Raw genomic sequence first — 9,136 nt, forward strand, 5'->3', positions numbered from 1 at the left:
AAAAGGAAGCACTTCGTTTGCACTTTCTATCTTTTTGCACAATTTTTTTTTCACTATGTGTGTATATCACAGGTTCAAGGAAAAAAATTTATAAAAATTAAAAATAAAAGAATAAGTTAGATAAGCGCTGTCGTGGGAAGATGCCAAGAACTTGTTTCAAAGCTTACTTGTTTTGCTTAACATGCATAGTACAATCACATTGATAGACAAAATGATACACACACACACACACACACACACACACGCGCGCGCACACACACACACACACTCACAGTCACTCTTCTGAAGGTCAGGAAGGACACGCACCACGCTGTAGGGAGGGGTGTAGGACTGGGGGGGGTTAGGCCTTTTTGTTTTATTCCCCGTGCTTCTGGAATTTTTTATTTTTATAATGAGAATGCTTGAAAAACATTCATAAAGATGTTTTAGGTAAGAAAACATATAATTTTAAACACAAGGCATCATCATACAGCGTGATGTGTGCTAAGGGGGAGCCCCGGGTGGTAGGAGCATAGAAAAGGGCAGCTAAAGGATCATCAGGGAAGGCTTCCTGGTGGAGGAGGGACCCAGCTCTCAGAGGATGTTGCTTCTCCTTGAACCAGTGGAGGACCAGCCCCTGTCCTCAGTTTCACCCGCCTCTGCAGCAAGACAAATAAGCCCTAGAAGGACCTGCCTCTCCTTCCTCCTTCAATGCCCCTGGGATTAGCTGGGCCAAGATGGAAAGGAGGAGCCGTTGCCCACAAACATTGGAGCCCCTGCTTGGGCATCGTCTCATTATAATAATGATAAACTCAGATTAGTTAATAATCACCACTTAGTGCCAGGTGTTGCTGAAGCCCTTTGTCTTCACTTAGAGAGGAGCACTATTATGATCAACGTTCTAACTTTACAAATAAGAAAATGGAGGCAAAGAGAGGTTAAGTGACTTGCCCAAGGTCACACAGCTGGAAAGCGGCACAGCCTGGATTGTGAACCTTGATCCAGACCCTCACCATCCCACTGGGCTGCCTGTCCTTCCAGGGGCTCACTCTCTCCAGCTGTCCCCCACCCAAATCCTTCCTCCTCCCCTGGAGTTCCCCCCTCTCCCCTCTCTCCCCACCTTCCGTCCACTGCAGGGCTGGCACTGAGGAAGCTCCGCTTCCTCCCGCAGAAAAAGCACATTTCAGAGGCCCCGCTTCCTAAAGGAGATCCTCCCCCCAAACGCTTTAGAATTTATTTATCTAATTAAAAACCTCTCAGCAGCCCACCCCGCTGGAAGAGTTCATATTTAACCACCACACAGCGCCAACCCAGCACATCCGGGGAGGGCGGCCCCACCCCGGGAGCACCCCCTGCCAGGCCTTGTGGGGGCCAGGGTGACCAGAGCAGCCATCCGTCCCCGCAGAGTCAGCCTCAGCCACCTGCGCTTCCGGCCGAGGAACCTGCTGCTCAGAGCCTCCTTTTTAATTAACTCCATATCTCAGGCGGCCGGAGCACGTGGGCACACTTCTGTCTGACTTCCCTGCGAAGCCCGAGCACATCCCAGTTTGCTTTCTAAGAATAGAAGCAGGAGATGGGGAAGGAGGAGGCCAGGATCTAAAAATGAATGTGCAGCCCAGAGCAAAACAAGCCCGCCAAGGAGAGGGGAGAGACAGTGGCACGCCGCTAGCAGCCCGGCCCGGTGGGGGCTGTCTGCTGCGCTCAGGGTGTGAATCGTAGACCTGCTGGCAGTCTGCCCGGCTGTCTGGCAGGGATGGGGGTGGGGGGGGAGTGGCGCTGCTCGTGCCAGGAGCCGGCAGCTGGGGACACCCATGGGAGTCTGGACGTTTCTGGGCTGGTTGGTTTTCCCCGGTAGGCAGAGGTGACTCATGGGCTTGCAGGCTGGGCTCCGGGGTTCATGAGAGCCCCAGATGTTGCCCAAGGTTTCAGGAATCCAGGAGCCAAAGGCCTTGGGGGAGATGGGGTGGCGAGGTTCTACCATCAGGGGTACCTCTTACCTCCACCTGGAAGGTAAAAGAGAAGCGGAAACTCGAGTCCCACTGCTCAGGGAGACACTTAGGAATGGATGGGGTGGCTAATACTAACAAAATCAATAACAACAACAGAAGAACAACAGCTCTGTCCGTCACTTGAAATATCGCACTTGAGCCTCGCGACAACCACGCGTGGGACAATCTATTCTTGTCCCTAGCCTACTGATAAGGAAACTGAGGCCTGGGGAGTTGGTCCTGTGCCCAAGGTTGGGGAGAGGTACACCAGGACCAGAAGCCAGGTGGGCCACCAGCACCGCCCAGGCGCTGCGTCTCTCAGCAGCAGCATCCGCAGCAGACAGGAGCCCACCTCTGACTGCCCATGGCCCACAGCACCACGGCCTACTCATGGCCCGCCTCCCTCAGGGCAGGGGTGCACATAGGGGTGAGGCTATTAGGGGTCCTGGGACCCAGCATCAAATAACAACAAACTGCCCAGAGAAGGTTCTTCCCTCTCCATCCTCGGCCAGCGTGTCCAATGAGGCCTGTCAAGGAAAAAGTCTCACCGGGCACTGCTCCTTCACACCCTCGAGCACCTGCTCTATGAGCCAGGAGCACAGGCTAGCACCCGCTGGCAGCGAATAGCACTGCTTTGTTCTCTCTGTGTGTCTTTTTTCATCTTTACGGAAAGCGGCCCAGATTTTCCCTGTAAGGTCCCTGTTAACTGATCAACTCGGTCCATATGACCCAGCAAGCCGTCTTCTGGGTACTTACCAAAAACATGGAAAACATTTATCTAAAGATATATGTACCTCTATGTTCATTGCAGCATTCTTCACCGTGGCCAAGACATGGAAACAGCTGAAGTGTCCTTCGACAGTTGATTGGATAAAGAAGATGTGGTACAGATACACAATGGAATATTACTCGGCCGTAAGAAAAGACGAAATAGTGCTATATTGCCGACAACATGGGTGGGTCTTGAGGTTATCATGCTAAGCGACATAACTCAGAGAGGAAAAGTCAAGAAATACATGACTTCACGTCAATGTGGGATACAAAACTGAAAGCAACAAACGAACAAGACAAACAAAAACTCATAGACACGGACAATAGTTTAGTGGTTACCAGTGGGTAACGGGGATGGGGAGGTAGAAAAGCATAATGTAAAGGGGGGTCAAATACATGGTGACAGAAGGGGATTTGACTCTGGGTGGTGAACACACAATATACAGATGATGTATTATAGAGTTGTACACTTGAAGCCTATATAATTTTATTAACTAAGGTCACTCCAATAAATTGAATTAAAAATAGAAATAAATAAAAGTAAGTTGAATCGCTTAGAGACAGACACTGAAATATTGGGCTGTTGGAAAAGTCATGACGCATTTTTGCAACAAAAAACATAGACAAGTACGTCATGACTTTTCCGACAACCCCATATTTACGGATGAAATGACATTATATAGGATTTGCTTCAAAATAATCTGGAGTGGGGGCAGTGAGTAGAGATATAGAGACACAAGACTGGCCATGATTTGAAATTTTTTGAAGCTAGTAAATGGGTATTATATATAATTCTATATATGTAATTCCATACATGTAATTGTATATGTGCTTATATAGAATTTTATACACAATTTTAATATATTTTATATATTGTAAATCATATCTAATTATATAAATTATATATAATATATTATATTGCAATATATTTTATATTCTATAGTATATGGTATGGGCACATTATATTATGTTATTCAGGCTGCTTTTGTATGTGTTTAAAATTTTCCATAAGAAAAGTTTTTTTATTGCTATACAAAAAATGTTTTAAGAAAGTTATTTTAAAGCGAAAGGTTAAGTAATGGTGTAAGTGGTATGTACCCGTATATGGCAGAAACTGTGACCATGAAGTATAAGCAAGCCAGGTGTGCAGAAGGCTGATGTGTTTCCCACATTTTCAGGTTTCTTTTTCTTTCCAGGAAGCAGGGGAGAGGTGCTTACCTGTCCCCACCCCCTCAGGACTCTCTCCCTCTGGCTGCATGGACGCCCTGGAGAGGTCAGTGGTCTGATGTCGACCTTCAGAGGGAGGGCAGGAAAGGAAGCATTGTCTTTGTATCTTTCCCCTTCAACGATATAAAAGTGCAATATTGCTAAAATGATTCCCATCTGGAAATCCAAATGCATTAGGAGTCAGCAGCCCTGGCTCAGGAGAGGCCAAGTCACAGGGCCCAGAGCTGAGGTCATTTGCAAGCCGTGCTGCAGGCCCCACCCAGAGGACCGCTGGCTCAGAGCTTGGAGCAGCTGGCCTCCTGGTCTACCCAGAGCCCAGTCCCAGGAATGGCACACCCGCAGTGGACCTGGGGCAGACCCCCAGGGGCTCAGGGCGTTGGGGATCAGCCAAAGGGACCTTGCAGAGCAGAGATCAGACCATGAGCCCCTCAGACAAAGGTGTGGGGGGCCTCAGAGTCCCCAACCAGAGTCCCAAATCTGCATCTTTGCCCCCTCAGGCTTCTCCCAAGGGGGACTCCAACTGTAGCTTTAAACCCAAACAATAAAATGCCTCCTTCTCATGGGCATTCATTTATTCATGCATTCATTCATTCGGTCATTTAACTAATACTTACTAAGTGCCTCCTGCATTCTGGGGACTGTTCTAAGAGTGGAAAACACATGAGGGAAAATGACACTTCCCAGGAGCCTTAGCAATGTCAAGTCAGAAAGGACACTTTCACCACCCCATTTCCAGACAGGGGATCTGAGGTGGTCACAGGAGGGTGGAAGGGGGCTGCAGAGAAGGAAGAGATGGACAAACAGCAACAGTAGCTGACCTTCGCTGAGCACCAACTGTATACTGTGCTATATACTTGACTCCCCACAGCAGCCCTGTGAGGTGGTGCAGTTAGTAGATGACTTCTGTATACTGAGCTGAAGAGAAGAGTGGGTATGTGACACGAGTGCTCGCCAAAGGCCAAACATCGCAGGGGGCCCTTCGTTTGATCTGTGTTGTCCAACATGGCAGCTACGCGCCACGTGTGGCTACTGAGCCCTTGAAACGTGACTGGTCTGAAATGAGACGGACCATAAATGTAAATACTTGCTGGATTTCCTCAGCTTTATATGGAAAAAAAAAAACAGAATGAAAGCATCTCATTGAAAATTTTTATTTGGTTACTTGTCAGAATGGTAACATTTTGGATCTATTAGGTTAAACATGACTTTCAAATATGTTATTAAAATTACTGCCACCTATTTCTTTTTACTCTTTCTAATGTGATTACTGGACATATTTAGGTTACATGTACATCGAGGTCTATTTTATAGAGGAGGAAACTGAGGACACGGGGGGAGCAGCTTCTGCGGTGCGCGCCCATGCGGTCACACAGGCCCGGGCTCAGCAGGGCTCCGTGCCTGGTTCGATGCTGTGCTGTCCTCGGCTTGAAATTCTTGACCCTTGAGCGAGGGCTCAGGCAGTTGCGTTTTTGCCCTGGTGCACACACAGAGGAAGGTTAGCTGCCCACACCAACCGGGAGAGAGGGTAGCAGAGCCAGGCACTAACCACCGCCCCCCACCCCATGCTCATCGCTGTTGTCTGGGTTCCTCAGGGAGGACAGCCCACAGGACGCAGCTATGAGTGGCCTCTGGGAACCCAGAGCCCATACCCTCATTCCGTTACCACATTGTTGGTGTTCCCCCGACTGCGGTCCTCTTTCTGGAAAGCCTGAAGTGGGCTTTCTTTCTTTCAGAATGCCATGCACATTCCCGGCCTTGCGATTTAATTTTCCCAAACCGGGCACAGCTCCTTGCTGTTCCAGAAGACTCCAGAAGCCTCTATCCAGCCTTCCAGGCAACTCCTCGCTCATTCCTGGGTAAAGAGAAGCTAAGAGGCCTAACTGGGAAGAGTTTATGATAGGTGGGAATATTATTAAGGCACTTAAGAGTTATTAACACCTTTTATGAACCTCATTGTTTAAAAGCCTGCCACGCTTAATCATTTTAGCACCGTTAAATCAGTATTAACAACAACCCCATGATTTGCACTCCGAAATGTCACCATTTGATAACACTCATGAAACCCAATGCTTTGGAAAATCTGGGCAGAACGGGTGAGCTCTCAGCTTCCCTGCAAATGGGCCTTCAGCATGGGAGGCCCCCAAATGAAAGGGAGAGTGGCCCCCCTACCTAAGGCCCAGGATATGCCCCCCCCAGCTGCTTCCCAGCCGTTCACTCATCACTACAACAAATGTGGCTTCCTGCTGGAGACCTCCTTGAGAAATCACCTGTGAACCCCACTTGGAAGAACACCCTAGAAGGTAGGCCTGGGAGGGACTTACAATCAAGAGGATACCTGATGGGCACTGTGTGCACCAAGTCACATTTTAATCTTTTTCATGCTTGTCAAACAATATAAAGGCCAGCTGAGTGGCTCAGTTGGTTAAGAGCTCGCTCAAGAGTTTGAGCTCTGAGCAACAGCAGTTCGAGTCCGGCCCGAGCTGAGCAGCCGCTGAGCTGGCAACAGGTAGCAGGATGGCTCAGCTAAAAACAAACAAACAAACTAACAAACAAAACAATATAGACTGTCTTTCTGGCCTCAGCCCAGGGGTCTCGTCCTCAGGAAAGCCCTCCCAGTCCTGCAAATCCAAAGCAGGTCCCCTCCTCCCCGTCTACGCTCTTCCCAGACCCTTTTACGTCAGCACCACAGCCTGCGATTATTTGATGTCCATTGTTTGCTTGCTTGGTTACTGCCTGTCTCATCTTACCTCCGCCACAATCATTCAGCCACTCAACACTCAGACCCTGTGAAGAAGCAGAGCCAGGATTTGAATCCAGGCTCCACCCACCAAGGCGGTTCTCCCCTCTGCACCCTCCTCCAGCATCATGGTCAAGATCTAGGCTCTAGAACCACGCTGCTGCTGAGTTTCAGTCCTGACCTCTGTATTTCACCTTCATCAGCTATAAACCAGGTGACAATGCCCAGCTCCTGGGCTTACGCAGGCAGTCGATGGTCTGTGAGGATTGAAACAGTACCCCGTGCAGGGTAAACACTGTATTAGCCGTCAGTGTGTTATCACGATTCTCCACTTCTTAGCAGGTACCAAGGTCCCCAAAGCACCTATCCGATGGCAAATCCAAACTGGGCCTCCGGCTTCCCTAAGCGCTCTCGAGCTCACTGACTTCTTCCAGCAGCTCCAGGAGGCACGTTCATTTATTGCTCCCATTTTAGAGATGAGACTGGAGCACCAAGAGGCTTCGCAAAGTGTTCCAGATAAAATGGTTGGTGATGGGAAGAGCCCAGAATCACCCTCGTAACCTTGATCTCTAGAACTCCCCCCCCCCATTAGAATCACCAGGAGGCACTGCCCCTTGGGCAACCCTTTCAGGCAGCCTTTCCACAGAGGGCGGCATGTAAGGGTGCTCTCTGGAGTGTGGTACACAGAGTGGTGAAAACCAGACACAACGTATGTGTCCATCCACAGGGGACGGCTCAGATAAAGGCTGCATCCAATCAAGAATGCTCTGCCGCCATGAAAGATGACGATAAATTTATATTCATCAGCATGGAAAGCTGTGACAGCTCGTGGGAGAAAGCAAGGCACTAAACAGCCTCCGTAGTGCATTCTATTTTTGCTTCAGTATAGATTTAAATATACATGTATATCTCCCCCCCCCCATGTGTGCAAATATACATAGAAATGAGACTGGAAGAAAACGCATCAAAAATGATAAAAGCAGTGTTTCTGGGCAGTGAGATTCTGGATTCTTTCCCCTTTCTTTCTTCTTATAATTTTGGTTTTCTCTTTTTTCGCCATGAGCATGTATTGCTTTTATAATTGGGGGCAGGTGGAGATGTAAAAAAACAACTTAGCTGCTTTCATTTTGAAAAATGTGCAACTTGCTTTCTGTACATAAGGACAAATCATGGGTGCCTTTCTAGATCCACAGAGAGAAAGCACAGCCTTCGTCTTTACTGCTGCTGCATGTATTCTAGAATTGGGAGAAACCATGATGTATTCAACCGTTCCCCTCATGATGGTCCAGGAGATGGGATGGCATGCCCATGGTTACATTACATTGTAAGAGCCCATTTCGACTCTTCCTCTGTTTACTGTCTTTAAAGAAGATACCACCCATGAGCCCCAAAAGAGCCACGAGGAAATCAATTCTACCAATATCCTGATGGACCTGGGGCCTGATTCTTTTCCAGCCCCACACCTTGATTTCAGGTGAGACCACAGCCTCAGTCAATACTTGGATTTCAGCCAGGTGAGATCCTGAAGCAGGGGCCAGCTAAGCCACGGCCAGACTCCTGACACACAGAAACTGTGAGATAATAAATGCCTGTTATTGAAGCTGCTCAGTTTATGGTCACTTGTTACGCAGCAGTAGGTAACTACAACAAGCTCATTCGTTCATTCATCCAGCTCAGCTCTGCTGAATGGGGCTGCCGGACTTAGCAAATAAAAATACTCAATGCCCAGTCAAGTTTGCATTTCAGTCACATTTGGGACACACTTATGCTAAAAAAAATTCTTCGCTGTTGAACTGAAATTCAAATTTAACTGGGCATCCTTATTTTATCTGGTGACCCCAAAGCTAGACCATATGCAAAAATCCCAAGCAGAGAGCTGAGCCAATCCTTACCTTCTGCTGGGAGGGCCTGTACAGCAGACCCAGGGGACACCCCGAAAACAGCTCGGCAAGGCTAGCTTGGGACTTGCATTTTGGCTCCCTGGCCCAGAATGTATCCAGAACATGCCTGCAGAACTCCCAGCAAGGACAGTAGGTCCCCAGAGCCCTTCGCACCTAGTGCTCCCCTGTCTGATGGGAATCAAGCCCACATAGCGCTGCCGAGTGACTGCAGTTCTTGGCCCAAGTTACAAAGGTAAGTAAGACACAGTCTTATTCCTCAAGAGGGTTATGGTCCAGTAGGGGACAGGCGGGAGGGAGGGAGAGAGAGAGAGAGAGAGAGAGAGAGAAAGGAGGAGGGGTGTGGTTCATATGTGCAAAAATCTCCGAAGGAGCATTATTCATAACGGCCCAATACCGGACATAGCCCAAAGGTCCCTCAACAGGACACTGGATAAACCAACTGTGGTGCAGTCACACGGTGGAATACAGCTCAGCAGTGAAAGGATTGAGCTGTCCACACACACACACACACACACACACACACACACACACAC

General features: G+C 48.6%; 1 long non-coding RNA gene across 1 annotated transcript in view; it reads right to left on the reverse strand.

Annotated features, from left to right (window-relative positions):
- Positions 1 to 5,127: 5,127 nt before the first annotated feature.
- The window catches only part of LOC109380050 (uncharacterized), a 14,495-nt gene continuing 10,486 nt past the window's right edge, over positions 5,128 to 9,136 (reverse strand). The window contains exons 3-4 of the long non-coding RNA XR_002123361.1: positions 5,629 to 5,817; positions 5,128 to 5,439 (exon numbers count right to left, since the gene is read on the reverse strand). This is a non-coding gene — a long non-coding RNA (uncharacterized LOC109380050). The remainder of the gene's footprint in view (positions 5,440 to 5,628; positions 5,818 to 9,136) is intronic.

The sequence above is a fragment of the Hipposideros armiger genome, unplaced genomic scaffold (assembly GCF_001890085.2).
Source record: "Hipposideros armiger isolate ML-2016 unplaced genomic scaffold, ASM189008v1 scaffold_32, whole genome shotgun sequence".
NCBI classification, from domain to species: domain Eukaryota; kingdom Metazoa; phylum Chordata; class Mammalia; order Chiroptera; family Hipposideridae; genus Hipposideros; species Hipposideros armiger.